The sequence below is a fragment of the Scyliorhinus torazame genome, chromosome 6 (genome assembly GCF_047496885.1).
Source record: "Scyliorhinus torazame isolate Kashiwa2021f chromosome 6, sScyTor2.1, whole genome shotgun sequence".
NCBI classification, from domain to species: Eukaryota; Metazoa; Chordata; class Chondrichthyes; order Carcharhiniformes; family Scyliorhinidae; genus Scyliorhinus; species Scyliorhinus torazame.
This window is the reverse complement of record NC_092712.1, coordinates 237612671-237632403: the sequence shown is the minus strand read 5'-3', so window position 1 is coordinate 237632403 and position 19733 is coordinate 237612671. Positions and strand designations below refer to the sequence as shown.

Sequence of the window (19733 nt, the reverse complement as noted above, 5' to 3'; positions counted from 1 at the left end):
GTCAAATGGAAAATAAATTGGGGAATCAGAAGTGTGCAGCCTAGCAATTAATTTCTATTGATATATTCTCTGAAGGTACGGGCAAAATTAAAATGGTGTTATTTGAACATACGAGGACAGCTTTTGAAACAAGATATTTGAATGAAAACCGCTGATACCAACCAAGTGTTTGCAATCTGTGCCAAGGAACTATTCTTTTTAAACACCTTCCTTTCTTGAAATCAATAAAGATTTCCATTTCATGCATCATTTGCTGAGCAAGAAAATGTTCTCTCCCTCAAAGCTCCTGGGACTGTCCCGAAGGTATTGTGTGTAAACACTGCAGGTTGGCTCATCATATGATCTTCCCCCATTCCCTAATTCATGTGGAACACCTTCAAGGAAGTACAGCTCTCTAGTCGAGACAAAAAGAGAACCTGCTCTATCAATGTTTCTTGTAGAAAGTCTGGAAAATAACTGCATTCAGAATCTTTATGCCTGTATTCAGTTTAACAAACTTTCTGCAACTGTATTCTCTTCAGGAGCTAACCCTCCAGTTTCATTAATAAATAATCAGGAATATTTACTAGGTTGCCAAAGATTCAAACTGCTGACTTGACTCTCCACTTTCCAATCAAAAAAGGACATCCAAGATGGACTATTATTCATATTATTGATGATTTTTTACCAAACCAGTTTCAATTTAGAGTAAATCGAAGACCAATAAAGCAATATAACTGGGAACTATACTGCACCAACATGTGTTTATGATGAGCAAATGAGCAATAGTGACGAAAAGCACCCCCAACTTCTCACGTTATTGAAAATCAACTTTAAGATTCTATACCTCAAATTCAAATTCCTTCATGGCATTGCATCTGTCTACCAGTATGGTCTACTGTGGTCATCCGATCTACTCCTGCTTCCACTTCTTGTTCGCCACTCCTTATCCTAGCATCTACCACTGCATCACTCAAAATCTCCACCCTATTGTTTTCCTGCCCTGCCTTCAAAAGCCTACAAAGATCATGCTCTTCAACCACATTGAAGTTACAATGAAACTTCATAAAACACGAAGAAAGTTATGATGAACCTTCAGAAAAACACTGATTCAACCTCATCTGGAGCACTGCCCTTTAGGAAGAATATGAAGGTTTTAAAGATACAGAAAAGATTTAAAGAATAGTTCCAGGAATGAGGAAGGTTGAGAGAAGATTTGATAGAATGCTTAAAATCATGACAAGAGTAGTACAAAAGAAGCTGTCCCCATTACTATAAGGGTCAAGAACCAGAGGACAGATTTAACTGATTGGCAAAAGAGCAAGAGACGATGTGAGGAAAAATTCTTATGCAGCGAGTGGTTACTGACAAGAACACACAAGTAGGAGCAGGAGTGGTATGATCATAGCTGGTATTGGGCCTCATTTTCCCACCTGTTTCCCATATCACTTACTTCCCTGAGACACCAAAGATCAGTCTATCCTAGCCTTAAATGTATTCAACGATGGAGCATCCACAACCCTTGGGGCAGAGAACTTCAAGGGTTCACAATCCATTAGGTGAAGTAATTTCTCCTCATTTCAGTCCTAAATGATTGTCCCCTTAGCTTGTGTTTTAGACTTCCTGACCAGTGGGAACAATCACTTACCTTCTACACTATCAAGCTCCTTCATTATTTTGTAGGTTTCAATGAGATCGCCTCTCATTCTTCTAAATTCCAGACAATATAAGCCTAACCTACTTAGCACCTAAACATGGGACAAATTTATTCAAACTTTGTTGTACCATCTCCAATGAGAGTACAGGTTTTCTTAAATGTGGAGACATAAATTGCACACAGTATTCCAGATGTGAGCTCACCAAAACCGTGCACTATCAGCCTGAAAGGTGGAGGCAATTGTGGCTTTCAAAACTGAATTAGGTAAGCATCTGAAGGGAGAAAATGCAGGAACATGGGAAAGGGTCCAGTGGAATTAGCTAAATTATTACTACAGAGAACCATCATAGTTGAACGGTCTCCTTCGGTGATGCAATTGTTCTACGATTCTATACTTTGTGATCTCTTCCTCCCCTCTCCATTCACTATCTGCTGTTCCAAACATTTGTGATATGGAAGTGGAACCAACATCAATATCACTTGGGAAAAACAAAATAAAATGTTGTTGGGGGGGAATTTAGCAAACCCTGAAATTAATTAATTATTAAGTGCTTAAACACCAAATGGTTTTGTTGATCTTGGACAAGTAGTGGAGAGGCTGTCTTGAAACTATGGAGCATCGATGAGCAGTAGGATGCACAATCATATATATGATTTCCCACACAGCGGCTTTGCAGTTTGTATTTCTTATTTTGGGCCAACTGTTCCACAGGTCGATGGTGCAAAGCCCACACTGGTTGAAATTTAGACTTACTACTTTCTTCTTCATACTTCCAAGCAGACATGGCAATCACCTATCCCATTAATCATTTGCAAGTGCAAAAGGGCATTTCACAAACTGATTCTTCAGAATATTTTATTCCACATATCTCCAAATTCATTTTTGATCACTGAATTCTCCTTGAGCAACTACGCTATGCCAGGCTTTTGTTTTAAATTATTACAGGCATTTGTAAAGTTACTTATTTGTAAGAAAGAGAAATGTAGACATACCATATGGCATATTATTTACACACAACAAATAAAAACCCATCTTAATTCGGAGCTCAATAATATGAACTATGGATGCGAACTTACTCACAAATATGTACTTATTTTGGATTATTGTATCTTTTATGTAACAAATGATTTTATATAGCACTTTTAATACAAAGAAATGTTCCATGGCACTTTGTCGGAGCATTATAAGTATAACATGAAGCCACAGAAAGTGATATTAGGTCAAAGAAAGGGAATCCCAGAGCTTGAGGCCCAGGCAGCTCATGGCATCGCCATCAATGGTAGTACAATTATAACTGGGAATGCACAAAAGGTGAGAATTAGATATTTTGGAGGATTGTGGGGCTGGAGGAGATGTCAGAGATACGGAGGACAAGGCCACAGAGGGATCCGAAAGCAATGATGAGAATTTTAAAATCAAGGTGTTGCTTGACCTGGAGCCAATACAGGGGTGGTAGGCAAATGGGACTTGCTGCAAGTGAAGATACAAGCAGCGGAGCTTGGACCAACTCAAGTAGGGTAGATGTGGGAGACCAACCAGGAGAAACATTGGAATAGTTGAGTCTAGAGGTAAAGAAGGCATGGATGTGACTTTCAGCAGAGATATGGACGAAGTTGGATCATGTTACGGTTGTGGAAATAGCCTGAAGTGATCCCACGAATATGAAGTCGAAAGTTCGTCTGGTAATCCGATGTGGCACCAAGGTTGCAAACAGGCTGGCTTAATCTCAGACTGTTGCCAGGGAGAGGGATAGAGTTGGTAGCTCGGCAACCTTCAACTATAACAGTAGCCCATGAAAGCTTGGTTCTTAGCAAAAGGTTCAAGGACATTTTCCAGTAAATTGTGTGCAACATTCTTGTACACTGTGAAGGAGTTGGAGAACATAATAAACCTATTCTTACTTTCCCACTTTACGAATATTGTTGTAAAATACACACCCCATTAAATGTCATGCTTTGAGGAAACACAACAAAAGCACTTAACAGTCACTTTCCTTGAAATTATACCCTTACTTTGGCTCTTCTACACTGTTAGAAGTTACCTGCGAAGGAGAAATATGGAGGTGCACAGATTATCTATTGTAATTTCTGGTCACCGGAGAATTGCAGTCATGTACAGAAGTTACTCCACGCTCTCATCCACTTAGAGTATGGCTGAGCCACAATCCTTCATGTGTATTGTACACAGTTATTTCCTTGTCTCGCACTCTATTAAAGGGCATAATCACTACTCCCCTCTGACTATTAAATAAATTCTATATGCTATTAGTACATTTTGATTAAAATGGATTAAAATGGGGTGGCCTGTGGTGCAGTGGTTAGCACTGGGACTGCGGTGCTGAGGACCCGGGTTCGAATCGCGTCCCTGGGTCACTCTCCGTGTGGAGTTTGCACATTCTCCCCAAGTCTGCATGGGTTTCACCCAACAACTCAAAGATGTGCAGGTTTGGTGGATTGGCCACGCTAAATTGCCCCTTAATTGGAAAAAAAAAATTATTGAGTACTCTAAATTTTTTTTTTTTTTTTAAATGGATTAAAATGTCAAGTTGATGAAGGTTGATGTTGCAGATGTTAATGATCATCTTCTATGATAGCCACCAATTACCAGCAAACATGCTTTGCTCATATATATGCCATATGCTCCAAAGAGGCTGCAATCTTCAGCGACACGGCAACTGATTTTGATATTTTCACAAGTTAATGACTGATAAAATGGTCTGTGCTGCCACATGTAATAGCTTGGGAAATATGTCAATTTAGCCATCACCAAGATTTTAGTAAAATATCCATTCTTTAATTTAAAAAGTCATGGGACAGGGTGCCATAGCATATCTCATCAAAAATCAGTCCTGAATGATGGAAAGAAAATTAAGTTACTTTTCGGCTGGTTTTATGACACTAGCATTCCAAACACATGTTAGCTGAGCGGTTAGCACTGTTGCTTCACAGCATCAGGGATCCGGGTTCGATTCCCAGCTTGGGTCACTGTCTATGCGGAGTGGGCACCTTCTCACCGTGTCTGCGTGGGTTTCCTCCGGATGCTCCGGTTTCCTCCCACAAATCCCGAAAGATGTGCTTGTTAGGTGAATTGGGCATTCTGAATTCTCCCTCAGTGTACCCGAACAGGTGCCGGAGTGTGGTCACTGGGGGATTTTCACAGCAACTTCATTGCAGTGTTAATGTAAGCCTACTTGTGACACTAATAAAGATTATTATAGCTCACTTAGCTGGACAGCTGGTTCGTGTTGCAGAGCAAGGCCAGCAGCATGGGTTAAATTCCCATATCAGCTGAGATTATGCATAAAGGCCTGCCTTCTCAGCCTTGCCCTCACCTAAGGTGTGGCGATCCTCAGGTTAAATCACCACCAGTCAGCTCTCACCCTCAAAGGGAAAGCAGCTTATAGTCATCTGGGACTATGACGACTTCACCGTACTATGTCAACTCAACAAACAACATTAATGAACCTAACATGTTAAGCTTTGGGTGCACTGAGCCTATGCATTGGTAGCCAATAGCAACAACAAGGTGTTAAACTAATATAAAAGTTGATTATGTATCCTCTCCCTCCCACCTCTAAGCTCCGGTTCCTGGAAAATGCAGGTTCACAGTGCAAGTGCATATAGTTCAATAAAAATTCAGTCTGTGAAAGTGGGAAATGAAAATGGCAAGTAAGCAGCTGGAGTACATCTTTGATCAAAATGAAATCCAAGCACAGTTAGGGCAGAATGCAAAGAGAAGGCTTTAGTTGGGCGGAGAAATGGCAGATGGAGTTCAATCCGGCCAAATGCGAGGGGATGCATTTTGGAAGATCCAATTCAAGAGCGAACTAAATGGTAAATGAAAAAGCCCTGGGGGAAATTGATGTACAGAGAGAGCTGGGTGTTCAAGTCCATTGATGGTGGCTGTGTAGGTCGATAGAGTGGTCAAGAAGGCATATGGCATGCTTTCCTTCATCGGAAGGGGTATTGAGTACAAGCGTTGGCAGGTCATGTTACAGTTGTATAAGACTTTGGTTTGGCCACATTTGGAATACTGCGTACAGTTCTGGTCGCCACATTACTAAAAGGATGTGGATGTTTTGGAGAAGGTGCAGAGGAGGTTCACCAGGATGTTGCCTAGTATGGAGGGCGCTAGCTGTGAAGAGAGGTTGAGTAGATTCGGATTATTTTCATTAGAAAGGCGGAGGGTGAGGGGGCATCTCATTGAGGTCTACAAAATCATGAGAGGTATAGACAGGGTGGATAGCAAGAAGCTTTTTCACCAGAGTGGGGGACTCAATTACAAGGGGTCACGAGTTCAAGATGAGAGGGGAAAAGTTTACGGGAGATATGCGTGGAAAGTTCTTTACACAGAGGGTGGTGGGTGCCTGGAACGCATTGCCAGCAGAGGCGCATGTTGAGGACGTGTTGACTCTACTCAACGCCTCCGCCCAGAGACCATCCTCTATCTCTCCTCCCAATTCCTCCTCCCACTTGCACTTCAGCTCCTCAGTCTGCGTGTCCTCTGACCGCATGAGCTCCTTATAGATGTCAGAGACCTTCTCTTCTCCCACCCACACTCTGGAAACTATGCTATCCTGAATCTCCCTTGGTGGTAGGAGCGGGAAGGTTGAGACCTGTCTATGCAGGAAGTTCTGCACCTGCAGATACCTAAATTTGTTTCCCCACGCCAATCCAAATTTCTCCTCCAGCTCACTCAAGCTAGGAAAGCTCCCTTCTATAAACATATCCCCCATCCTCTCAATTCCTGCCTTCTGCCATCTCCGAAACCCCCCGTCCATCCTTCCCGGGGCAAACCGGTGGTTATTACAGATTGGAGACCAGACCGATGCTCCCTCCGCTCCCACATGCTTCCTCCACTGCCCCCAGATTCTCAGGGCTGCCACCACCACGGGGCTGGTGGAGTACCATGCCTGCGGGAACGGCAGAGGTGCCGTTATCAACGCCCCCAAACTGGTGCCCTTACATGATGTCGCCTCCATACGCTCCCATGCCGACCCTCCCCTCACCACCCACTTCCTGATCATGGCTATATTCGCTGCCCAATAATAGTTCCTGAAGTTTGGCAGTGCCAGCCTGCCTTCTCCCCGGCTCCGCTCAATCATTCCCTTTTTTACTCAGAGTCTTGCCCGCCCATACAAAGCCAGTGATAACTTTGTTAACCCGTTTTAAAAAGGTCCGCAGAAGAAAGATGGGGTGACACTGGAACACAAACAGGAATCTTGGAAAAACCGTCATCTTCACCATCTGGACCCTCCCAGTTAGTGACAAAGGGAGCATGTCCCATCTCCGAAAATCATCCTTCATTTGGTCCACCAGACGGGCCAGATTAAGTTTGTGCAACCGCTCCCATACCTGTGTCACTTGGATGCCTAGATACCTAAAACTTCCCCCGACCACTCTAAACGGCAGTTCCCCAATCGTGTCTCCTGTCCCCTTGCCTAGATCGCAAACATGGGCATTCCCCATATTTAATTTGTACCACAAAAACCAGCCAAATTCCCCCAGAATCCTCATAATTTCTTCCATCCCCTCTGCTGGGTCCGATTCATACAAGAGCAGGTCGTCTGCGTAAAGTGAGACTCTGTGTTCCACTTCCCCCCCCAGACCAATCCCTTCCAGCCCCTTAGCGCAATTGTCAGCGGCTCTATAGCCAGCGCGAAAACAAGTGGGATGGGGGGAGGCACCGCTGTCTCGTCCCCCGGCGTAGCCTAAAATAGTCCAATGTCGTCCTATTCGTCCGTACGCTCGCCACAGGAGCCTGACACAGCAACCTGACCCAGTCAATAAAGCCCCGCCCAAATCCGAACCGTCCCAGTACCTCCCAGATATTCCCATTCTACTTGATCAAAAGCCTTCTCTGCGTCCATTGCGACCACTACCTCCACCTCCCTACCTTCTGGGGGCATCATGGTCGTATTTAGCAACCTTCTTACATTGGAGACCAACTGCCTTCCCTTATCGAACCCCGTCAAGTCCTCCCCAAACATATCTGGAATAGTCTTCAATCCTAGAGGACAAAATTTTGGCCGACAGTTTGGCGTCCAGATTCAATAGGGATATCGGCCTATAGGACCCACACAGCTATGATCCTTATCCCGCTTCAGAATCAGCAAGATCATGGCCTCTGACATCGTCGGGGGAAGCACCCCTCTCTCCCTTGCCTCACTGAATGTCCTCATCAACAGCGGCCCAATATCCCAGCAAACGTTTTATAAAACTCTGCTGGGTACCCATCCGGCCCCGGGGGCTTTACCCGACTGCATGGCCTTCAGACCCTCCACTATCTCTTCGATCCTGATTGGGGCCCTCAGCCCTTCTACCAGCTCCCCATCCACCTTCGGGAAATTCTAGGAAGTGCCTGATCCCCTCTGGCCCCGGTGGGGGTTCCGACCCATACAGCCTACTATAAAACTCCTTAAATGCCTTATTCACCCCTGCTGAGTTTCCCACCAGGTTCCCATCTCCATCCTTTACTTTCCCTATCTCCCTGGCTGCCTCCCTCTTTCTAAGCTACTGTGCAAGCATCCTGCTGGCATTCCCTCCATGCTCATAAATCGCCCCCCTCGCCTTTCTCAGCTGCTCTACCGCCCTCCCTGTGGTTAACAAGCCGAACTCCGCCTGTGGCCTCCGCCGTTCCCTTAAAAGGCCTGCCTCGGCAGCATGGTGGCGCAGTGGGTTAGCCCTGCTGCCTCACGGCACCGAGGTCCCAGGTTCGATCCCGGCTCTGGGTCACTGGCCGTGTGGAGTTTGCACATTCTCCCCGTGTTTGCGTGGGATTCGGCCCCACAACCCAAAGATGTGCAGGATAGGTGGATTGGCCACGCTAAATTGTCCCTTAATTGGAAAAAAATGAATTGGGTACTCAAAGTATTTTTTAAAAGCCCTGTCTCAGGGATCTCCGCATACCTCCTGTCGATCTGTAGTATCTCCTTTACCAGTTAGTCCGTCTCTGTCCTGTCTACCTTCTCCCTGTGGGCCCGTATCGAGATCAGCTCCGCTCGAACCACCGCCTTCAATGCCTCCCAGATCACCGCTGCCGAAATTACACCCGTACCATTGACCTCCAGGTAATTCTGAATACATTTCCTCACCGCCCGCACACCTCCTCGTCCGCTAAAAGCCCCACGTCTAACCTCCAGTGCGGGCGCTGATTACCGTCTTTACTAACCTGTAGGTCAACCCAGTGCGGGGCATGGTCTGAGATTGTGATCGCCGAGTACCCCGTGTCCACCATCTGTCAGTAGAACCCTGCTCAGAATAAAGGAATCTATCCGGGAGTACACTTTATGCACGTGTGAGTAGAAGGAGAACTCCTTTACTCTTGGCAGCCCAAATCTCCATGGGTCCATTCCCCCCCCCTCCCCCCATCTGCTCCATGAACCCTTTTAGCTCCTTAGCCATTGCTGGCACCCTGCCCGTTTTTGAGCTTGACCGATCTAAACCAGGGTCAATAACTGTGTTAAAGTCCCCTCCCATGACCAGTTTATGCGAATCCAGGTTCGGTAACTTCCCCAGCATCCTCTTTATAAACTCCGCATCGTCCCAGTTTGGTGCATACACATTTACTAGTACCACCTGCACTCCCTCCAATTTCCCACTAACCATAATGTACCGGCCTCCCACATCCATAACTATTCTTCCCGCCTCAAATACCACTCGCATGCTGATCAGGATCGCGACCCCACTGGTCTTCGAGTCCAGTCCCGAGTGAAAAACCTGTCCGACCCAACCTTTCCTTAACCTAATCTGGTCAGCTACTCTAAGGTGCGACTCCTGCAGCATTACCACGTCCACCTTCAGTCCTCTCAAATGCGCAAACACGCGTGACCTCTTGACCGGCCCATTGAGCCCTCTTACATTCCAGGTGATCAGTCTAGTTTGGGGGGGGGGGGTTCATCGCACCCCCCCTCCCGCCCCCCCCTCCCCTTCGCCGATCAGTCATCCCCTCTCTTGGACCAGTCGCCAGCCCGCCTTTTCACACCTCCACCGGTCCGCCCCCAGGTCAGCAAAAGTCCCTCCCTTGTCAGCAGAACATTTCTCTCTCTCTCTCTCTCTCTCTCTCTCTCTCTCTCTCTCTCTCTCTCTCCCCCCCCCCCCAGGTAACAGCACAAAATAAATCAGCCCCTTTGATAATCCTAACATCTGCTCACCCCCCACTACACTTCCGCAAGCTAGCCCGCCCAGCTAGCTTGGTGGCCCTCGCCCCTGGCGCCAGACAATCCCCCACCTATTGTTCCCTCCCCACCCGCCACCCCACCGCTCATACATACATATTCAAGTGAAAACAATCCCAACACAATTGCCCGACAGAGATTTTAAAAATCCAAGTTGAACATATAATTTTTTTAAAGGACCAAGCGAAACATCCTGCATCTGAACAAACACCCCCCCATCCCCCAACAGAGCAAATGCAAACTTTACCTTACTCAGCTCTGCAGCTGGCCCCAGATCCATGCACCAGGCATTAAAAAATAACATCCGAAAAAGCAAGAACAAGAAACTAAAAAAAACATCCCATCAACACTACAGCAAAATTCAAAGTTCAAAGTTCTCATTCCGACACCAGTCCTTTCCTTTTCGCGAAGTCCAGAGCTTCCTCAGGCAACTCAAAATAGAAATGTTGCTCCTCATGTGTGACCCAGAATCGGGCCGGATACAATAGCCCGAACTTCACCTTTTTCTTGAAAAGTGTCACCCTGGTCTGTTTAAACCCCGCTCTTCTCCTGGCCACCTCCGCACTCAGGTCTTGATAGATCCACAGGACACTGTTGTCCCATTTGCAGCTCCGTGTCTGCTTGGCCCACTGTAAAACGCGCTCCTTATCCAGGTATCTGTGGAATCTCACCACCATTGCCCTCGGAGGGTCTCCCATTTGCGGCTTCCTCGCAAGCGCTCTGTGAGCCCTGTCCACCTCCAAGGGTCGGGGGAATGCCCCATCCACCAGCAGCTTCTCGAACATGGCCGCTATGTAAGCCACAACGTCCGCTCCTTCGGACCCCTCCGGGAGCGCAACAATCCTCAAGCTCTGCCGACGGGACCTATTCTCTAGGTCCTCCACCATCTCCAAGAGCATTTTCTGCTGATTTCCTAGCATCCCCACCTCCAACTCCACCGCTGTTTGATGTTCCTCCTGGTCAGCCAGCGCCTTCTCTACTTTCTGGATCGCCTGATCTTGGGCATCAAATCTAAGTTCCAGCCGCGAAATTGCCTCTTTAATTGGGTCCAAGCAATCATGCTTCTACTTGGTTAAGCCTGCCTGGATCACTTGCTTCAACTGCTCCGTTGACCGCTGGGACGACAAGCCAGAGGTCCAGTCCTCCGCCATGCTTCCTCCCGGTGCTGCTTCAGCCCAAGCCATCTCTGTCCTTCTGTTTCTGCCTTTGCGAGCACTTCTAGTCCTCCTCTCCATGCACCAATGTGGGAATTTAGTTCACAATTGCCTCTGTCATCAATTTTTCAACTCACGTCCGGTAAAAAATCGGGGGAAAAGGTCAAGCCTTTGGGAGCCACCAAATGTGCGACTTACTCCTTCATAGTCGCCACTGGAAGTCATCATGGATGATTTTAATATGCACATAGACTAGATTAATCAAACTGGCAAGGGTAGCCTGGAGACAGAGTTCATTGAATAATAATAAACACTTAATGTCACACGTAGGCTTCAATGAAGTTACTGTGAAAAGTCCCTAGTCGCCACATTCCAGCGCCTGTTCGGGGAGGCTGGTACGAGAATTGAACCTGTGCTGCTGGCATTGTTCTGCATTACAAGCCAGCTGTTTAGCTCACTGTGCTAAACCAGCCCCAGAATGTATTAGAGATTGTTTCTTGGAACAGTATGTTGGGGAACCAACCAGGGAGCAGGCTACTTTGGATTTGGTGTAATGATTGTGTAAAGAGGGTGGCTTAATTAATGACCTCATCATTCAGGATCCTCTGGAGTGTAATGACCATTGCGTGCAAGAATTCAAAATTCAGTTTGCGGGTGAAAAAGTGGAGACCAACATTTGTGTTCTGGAATTAAACAAAAAATAATTATATCGGCATGAGGACAGATTTGGTCCCAGTAGTGTGGGCAGGAAGGCTAAAAGGTAGGACAGCTGGTGAGCAGTGGCAGTTCTTAAAAGAGATACTAAATTCCTCACAACGAGAATATATCCCAGTGAGGAAGAAAGATGGTAAGAAAGGTAAAAAAAAACATCCATGGCTAAACAAGGAGGTCAAGGACAATGTAAAGACAAAAACTAAGGTATACCATATTGCAAAGGCCAGTGAGTCTGGAAGATTGGGAAACTTTCAAACATAAACAAAGGGATACTAATAAAGTAATAAAAAGAACTATGGTAAATTACGAAAGAAAACCATCACAAAATATTTTTTTAAACTTCCATAAGTACATAAAAGGGAAGAGAGTCGCGAAAGTGAATGATGGGCCCTTGGAAGATGAAAACGGAGAGTTAATAGTGGGGAACACAGAAAATGCCAAAGATGCTAAATCAATACTTTGCCTCAGTTTTCATGGTGGAGGTCACGAGTACCATTCCTATAGAAATGGGCAATTCAGAGGTAATAGAAAGGGGGAAACTTAGAACAATCAACATCAATAAGGAAACGGTACTCAGCAAACTAGGGCAGACAAGTCCCCCAGGCCTGATGGCCTACATCCTAGGGTGTTGAAGGAAGTAGCAGCACAGACAGTGGATCTATTGGTTATAATATTCCAAAATTCCCTGGGCACGGCAACGGTTCCAGTGGATTGGGAAAATGGTAACGTGACACCCTTATTCAAAAAGGGAGGGAGGCAGAATGTGGGAAATTAAAGACCTGTTATTTTAACATTTGTTGGGAAATTGTTAGAATCAATTGTAAAGGGAAGTGATATCAGAACATTTGGAAGTCAAAACGTTATCCATCAGAGTCAGCATGGTTTTATGAAGAGCAAATCATATTTGACTAATTTACTAGAGTTCTTCGTAGATGTAACAAGCAAAGTGGATAATGGCGATCCTGTAGATGTAGTATATACGGACTTCTGGAAGGTGTTTGATAAGGTGCCACACTGAAGGCTAGATCACATGGGATATGGGTAATTTATTAGCTTGGATAGAAGACTGGCTGACAGACAGAAGAGAGAGAGTCGGGATAAATGGGTCTTTTTTTGGATGGCAAGACGTAACTAGTGGGGTGCCATAGGGTTCGGTCCTTGGGCCCCAGTTATTTACAATCTATATAAACAACTTGGATACAGGGATCGACCATAGGACCATAAGACATAGAAGCGGAAGTAAGGCCATTCGGCCCATCGAGTCCACTCCACCATTCAATCATGGCTGATTTCAACTCCATTTACCCGCTCTCTCTCCATAGCCCTTAATTCCTCGAGAAATCAAGAATTTATCAACTTCTGTCTTAAAGACACTCAACGTCCCGGCCTCCACCGCCCTCTGTGGCAATGAATTCCACAGACCCACCACTCTCTGGCTGAAGAAATTTCTCCTCATCTCTGTTCTAAAGTGACTCCCTTTTATTCTAAGGCTGTGCCCCCGGGTCCTAGTCTCCCCTGCTAATGGAAACAACTTCGCTACATCCACCCTATCTAAGCCGTTCATTATCTTGTAAGTTTCTATTAGATCTCCCCTCAACCTTCTAAACTCCAATGAATATAATCCCAGGATCCTCAGACGTTCATCATATGTTAGGCCTACCATTCCTGGGATCATCCGTGTGAATCTCCGCTGGACCCGCTCCAGTGCCAGCATGTCCTTCCTGAGGTGTGGGGCCCAAAATTGCTCACAGTATTCTAAATGGGGCCTAACTAGTGCTTTATAAAGCTTCAGAAGTACATCCCTGCTTTTATATTCCAAGCCTCTTGAGATAAATGACAACATTGCATTTGCTTTCTTAATTACAGACTCAACTTGCAAGTTTACCTTTAGAGAATCCTGGACTAGGACTCCCAAGTCCCTTTGCACTTCAGCATTATGAATTTTGTCACCGTTTAGAAAATAGTCCATGCCTCTATTCTTTTTTCCAAAGTGCAAGACCTCGCACTTGCCCACGTTGAATTTCATCAGCCATTTTTTGGACCACTCTCCTAAACTGTCTAAATCTTTCTGCAGCCTCCCCACCTCCTCAATACTATCTGCCCCTCCACCTATCTTTGTATCATCGGCAAACTTAGCCAGAATGCCCCCAGTCCCGTCATCTAGATTGTTAATATATAAAGAGAACAGCTGTGGCCCCAACACTGAACCCTGCAGGACACCACTCGTCACCAGTTGCCATTCCGAAAAAGAACCTTTTATCCCAACTCTCTGCCTTCTGCCTGACAGCCGATCGTCAATCCATGTTAGTACCTTGCCTCGAATACCATGGGCATATTTTACTCAGCAGTCTCCTGTGAGGCACCTTATCAAAGGCCTTGGAAGTCAAGATAGATAACATCCATTGGCTCTCCTTGGTCTAACCTATTTGTTATCTCTTCAAAGAACTCTAACAGGTTTGTCAGGCACGACCTCCCCTTACTAAAAAAAAGGGGACCTTCATCCTTATTATTTTTACTTCTTTCCACCCACACAGGCGCCACATCATCTGACCCTATGTCATTTAGTGCTATTGATTTAATTTCATTCCTAATTAACAAGGCAACCCCGCCCCCTCTGCCCACCTCTCTGTCTTTTTGATAGGTTGTGAATCCTTGGATGTTTAAATGCCAGTCTTGAACCCCCTGCAACCATGTCTCTGTGATGCCTACCACATCATACCTGCCAGTCACAATCTGGGCCACAAGCTCATCTAACTTGTTCCGTACACTGTGCGCATTTAAATATAGCACCTTTAATTCTCTATTGACCGTCCTTTTTTATTTTCTTAGTGTGGTGAGCCTTTCCATACACTGTGTCATATTTTGTGAGATGGGGACTATCGTAACCTCTCCTGAGTTCTGACTTTTCCTGCTTTTTTGTATTCCTAAGCAGCTACGCTTCCCACTGATTACTTCACCTCTTGGTTCCCTGACTTTCCCTTCCCCCCCCCCCCAATCTCTAGTTTAAAGTCCTATTGACCACCCTATTTACTCTTTTCGCCAGAACACTGGTCCCAGCTCGGTTCAGGTGGAGACCATCCCAACGGTATAGGTCCCCCCTGTCCCAAAACTGATGCCAGTGTCCCATGAAAAGGAACCCCTCTTTCCCACACCACTCTTTCAGCCACGTGTTAACTTCCCTTATTCTTGCCTCCCTATGCCAATTTGCACGTGGCTCGGGCAGTAATCTGGAGATTATGACCCTTGAGGACCTGTTTTTTTAATTGAAATTTGAATCCTAACTCTTTATAATCTCTAAACAGGTCCTCTTTCCTAGACTTGCCTATGTTGTTGGTACCGACATGGACCACAACAACTGGATCCTCCCCCTCCCTCTCCAGTATCCTTTCAAGTCGGTCAGAGATGTCCCGCACCCTAGCACCGGGCAGGCAACATACCATGCGGGACTCTTTATCCTGCTCACAAAGGATACTATCTATCCCCCTGATAACAGAATCCCCTACAACTACAACTTGCCTATTTACTCCCTCCCCTTGAATGGCCTGCTGAACCATGATGCCTTGGTCAGCTGACTCATCCTTCCTGCAGCCCTGTTCGCCATCCACACAGGGAGCAAGTGCCTCGTACCTGTTGGACAGGGTCAAGGGCTGAGGCTCCTGAGTTCCTGACTGCTGGATAGAACGTCCTATCGCCAAATTTGTAGATGACACAAAAATAGGTGGGACAGTAAGTTGCAATGAGAAAATACAAACCTTACAAATGAATATAGATAGGTTAGGAGAGTGGGCCAAAATGTGGCAGATGGAGTTTAACGTGGATAAGTGTGAGGTCATGCATTTTGATTGGAAAAATGGGAAGGCACCTTCTTATTGAAAGGAGAGAGACTTCAGGGTGCCCCGTTGCAGAGGGTCTGGGGTTCCTTGTTCATGAGTCACAGAAAACTAGCATGCAGGTACAGCAGATACTAAAGAAAGCAAATGGAATGTTGGCATCTATAGCTAAAAAAAAATAGTCCAACGGCAAGGAAGTGTTGTTGCAACTATACAAGGTATTGGTGTGACGGCACCTGAAGTATTGTGCACAGTATTGATCCCTTTATTTCAAGGGAAAGATGTAATCGCATTTGAGGCAGTTCAGAAGAGGTTTACTAGGTTGATTCCAGACATGAAGAGTTTATCGTATGAACAGAGATTGAACATTTTTACGCCTATGCTCTCGAGAGTTTAGAAGAATGAGGGGGGAATAAAATTGAGGTATACACGATGATTAAAAACATGATTAAAGTAGACGTGGAGCCGATGTTGCTTCTTGTGGGACATTCCAGAACGAGAAGTTACAGTCTCAGGATAAGAGGTGGCAAATTTAAAACAGAGTGGCGGAGAAACTACTCCATGGCCCACAAGAGCCGGCGTTTAGCACCAGAGGACCGACCTGAACCCCCGGAGGGTTGTGAATCTGTGGAGTTCACTACCAGGAGTGCAGTGGATGCTGGGACAGTGAGTAAATTTAAGGAGGAGTTAGGCAGATTATTAATTGGTAATGGGTTGAAGGGTTAAGGAGAACGGGCAGGATGGTAGAGTTAAAGCCAGGATGAGATCAGCCATGATCAAATGGCAGTGCAGACCTGATAGGCCAAAGGGCCCAATTCTGCTCCTATATCTTATGAACTTATGAAAGTTTCAGGTCAATAGCCTTTAATCAGAACTGGAAAAAATTAGTCAGCCGTCATCCAAGAGCAGAAAACCAAAAATAAGCAAGTAGAAAACTAAACCTACAAAGAAAAATGGGACAAAACAGGGGAAGAGGTTACAGTTTGAACTTGTTGAACTCAATATTAAGTCCAAAAAGCTGTCAAGTGCTGAATCATAATACGGTGTTCCTCAAGCTTATATTGAGCTTTATCGGACACTGCAGGGTGTAGAGGACAGAGAGCCGTGTGACAGCCAGCTGGACTGTGCCCCAGGGAGAGAGAGAGAAATGTATTTGATGATGGCGTCAACCTGCAAGTGGCGCAAATGGCAGGGGATGATACTTTGAGTACAATAGCTGGATTGGTGAAGGTGAAGAGAAGAGGAACCCCATCTGGTTCTGTACGGGAGTTGAAGGAAAGGTATGAGGACAGAAATGCAGGAAATGGAGCAAAGGGTCTGTCCCCAGAAATGAAGATAGATAAGTCGCAGGGAAGCACAAGGTCAGAGATGGATCATGTGCAGATGAGAGAAGGATGGAAATTAGGAGGAAAGTTGATGAAATGTTCCTGTTCAGGACAAGAGACAGAAACAGTCATCAATGTAAGGAAAAGGTGAAGGCGAGAGCATGTCCCACAAAAAGACAGGCATAACTGGGACCTATGCAGGTATCCATAGAAACATATTTTATTTGGAAGAAGTGAGTGGTGTTGAAGAAAACATGGTTCTATGAAAATTTCAGCCAAGTGGAGGGCGAAGGCGGATGCAAACCGGTTGGGCTTCCATTCAAAGAAGCAGAGAGCCCTCAGACCTTCCAGATGAGGATGGAGCTATGGAAAGATTGGGTGACCAGAGAAAAGACCAGACAGTTTGGGCCAAGAAACTGGAAACTGTTAAAGGGCAGGCGGCATGGTGGTGCCGAAGCCCCGGGTTCGAATCTGGCCCCGGGTCACTGTCCGTCTGGAGTTTGCGCATTCTCCCCATATCTGCTTGGGTCTCACCCTCACAACCCACAGATGTGCAGGGTAGGTGGATTGGCCATATCTTTTTATTAAAACAGTAAAAAATATTAACAAGACCAAATGGTACAAACACTAATTTTGTGTTGGAGAAACGGGGTACCCTCCCCGCAGTACCAATGTACGGGGAGTGGGGTAGGATACTCTGATTATTAAAACAGTTCACACCACAGTTGTACAAAAAACAAATGGTACAAGCGCTAAATTTTGCGCTGGAGAGACCAGATACCCTTGCCTAAGTACCAACAGAAGGGAAAGGAAGGGGGGTGGTGGGGAGAGAGGGGAAAAGGGGGGTGGTGGGGAGAGAGGGGAAAAGGAGGGTGGTGGGGAGGGAGGGAGTCGGGGTGTTGGTGGAGGGGGGCCCAATAGGACACTGCCTGAACTATCTACAGAGGCAGAAAAACAAAAGAACCATGCTAAATTGCCCCTTAATTGGAAAATAAATCCTGCAAGATAGAAAATCAAGCCCTTCAGAGGTGAAGTAGTAAAATACAGCACTATAATAAGGATTTTATCAAATGACCTCTGTTCTTTTGTGCCAATTGGAAATACCTCACTTCCTCAAAACCAGCTTGGGTGTTTTTGTGTTCTATTTCCAAAATTACGCCACCAACAAAAATGCAGGAATAAAGAAATAACATAAACCAGATACCACATACAGAAAAATATTGAATTCCAAATAAAATGACACATTCATCATCATGCATTAAATGATTAACCTCAAAGATGAATATCCTTGCTTTGAAAGGAAATTTCAATTCTTGCCCTCAAGATTCCAGTACATTACTGACTCATGAAGACATTTCTTGTGATTAAACCAACCACTGTCAAAACCTATTTTATGGTTCACATCCATTAATTAACAAGTAATTTACCACTTTCATGAGAAATATACCGCATAATATTATTCAAATGTATATGCTACTAGACAGTCCAGAAATACCATGTACATTTATTAAGGCAGATAATATGCAATGCCTCGAGAACAAAGCATAAGCAATGCTCATTATGCCCCAAAAGGTTATTACCTCCCCTTCTTCTCCTAACTTCACCCATTTCATGCTTGTAAGCTTAAAAGAGAGGAGATAAATTAATTCTTCGGAATGCATCCAACAACTATCTAATCATTCTAAAAATACTGGGGGAGATGAGGTGAGATTATGAAAGCCAGGCAGGGAGAAGGGTAATGATGGGCAAGATCATGGAGACTGGAGGGAGGCAGGATAGTCATAGATGGCCCCAATCTTAGATATCGATGAGTGGGAGGTGAGGTTGGGGATTCAGAAATTAAGGATGGGATTGGGGAGTCAAAGATCATTGGGTGAGGTGAACTGGTCATTCACTGCACCTGCAAAGAGGTAAACACTCCTGCTCCTCCCAGCCCACAAGCGGTGCTGTAAATGTACTGACCTTATGGACCTCACCCTTGCTTCCTCCTTTTTCCTGCCAGGTTTTCCGAGCCCTAGAAAACCCAATCTCGGTGGATTAAACTAGATTAAAAGTTTTATTTGATAGACCTGCCTTCTGAGAGTAAATTGGTCACCTGCCCCCAACTTGCCTCCCTTAAAACTAGAAGTAGCCAAGTTGGAGGTCCAGCTTAAAATTATAAAAAATCTCTCCTGCCCACCTGGCCCCAATTTACCCATTTGTCCTTGAGGATTAAAGTTCCTCCCTTGATCACTATCCTGGGACACTTGGATAAAGAGAGCTGTGATGGCCTCCTGGTCACACAGACCAGTCAAAGCTCATAAATAATGACAATTTTGACACTGTACCAGGGGTAAATTCACCAATATAAAATTACCATATTAAGGAATCAGTCCTTTCAGAAAAGATAAGAAATTCAGAAAGAGAAAAACAATGTTGCAGCACTTCATGTTCCCACTTATGACTGGGAAGACATAGCTTTCATCACAGCATCATGATCAATGTAAGAACTCTAAGTCATTCCCACATACACTTTGCTTCCTAACCAAGTGCACCAAGAAGCAGATGGACATTTGATAATTCAATTGTCTTTGTTATGCAGGAAACAAAATAATGCAGTTACAAAAGCACATAACATGACTCGATGGGCCGAATGGCCTCCTTCAGCACTGTAAATTCTATGATGCGGTGGAAGGTCAGTCATAGAATCATCATAGAATTTACAGTGCAGAAGGCGGCCATTTGGCCCATCGAGTCTGCACCGGCTCTTGGAAAGAGCACCCTACCCAAGGTCCACACCTCCACCCTATCCCCATAACCCAGTAACCCCACCCAACACTAAGGGAAATTTTGGACACTAAGGGCAATTTATCATGGCCAATCCACCTAACTTGCACATCTTTGGACTGTGGGAGGAA

General features: G+C 45.4%; 1 protein-coding gene across 7 annotated transcripts in view; it reads right to left on the bottom strand.

Moving 5' to 3' along the window:
• The window catches only part of LOC140425346 (triple functional domain protein), an 801905-nt gene that overhangs the window by 727880 nt on the left and 54292 nt on the right, over positions 1-19733 (bottom strand). The gene's annotated exons all lie outside the window — the stretch shown is intronic.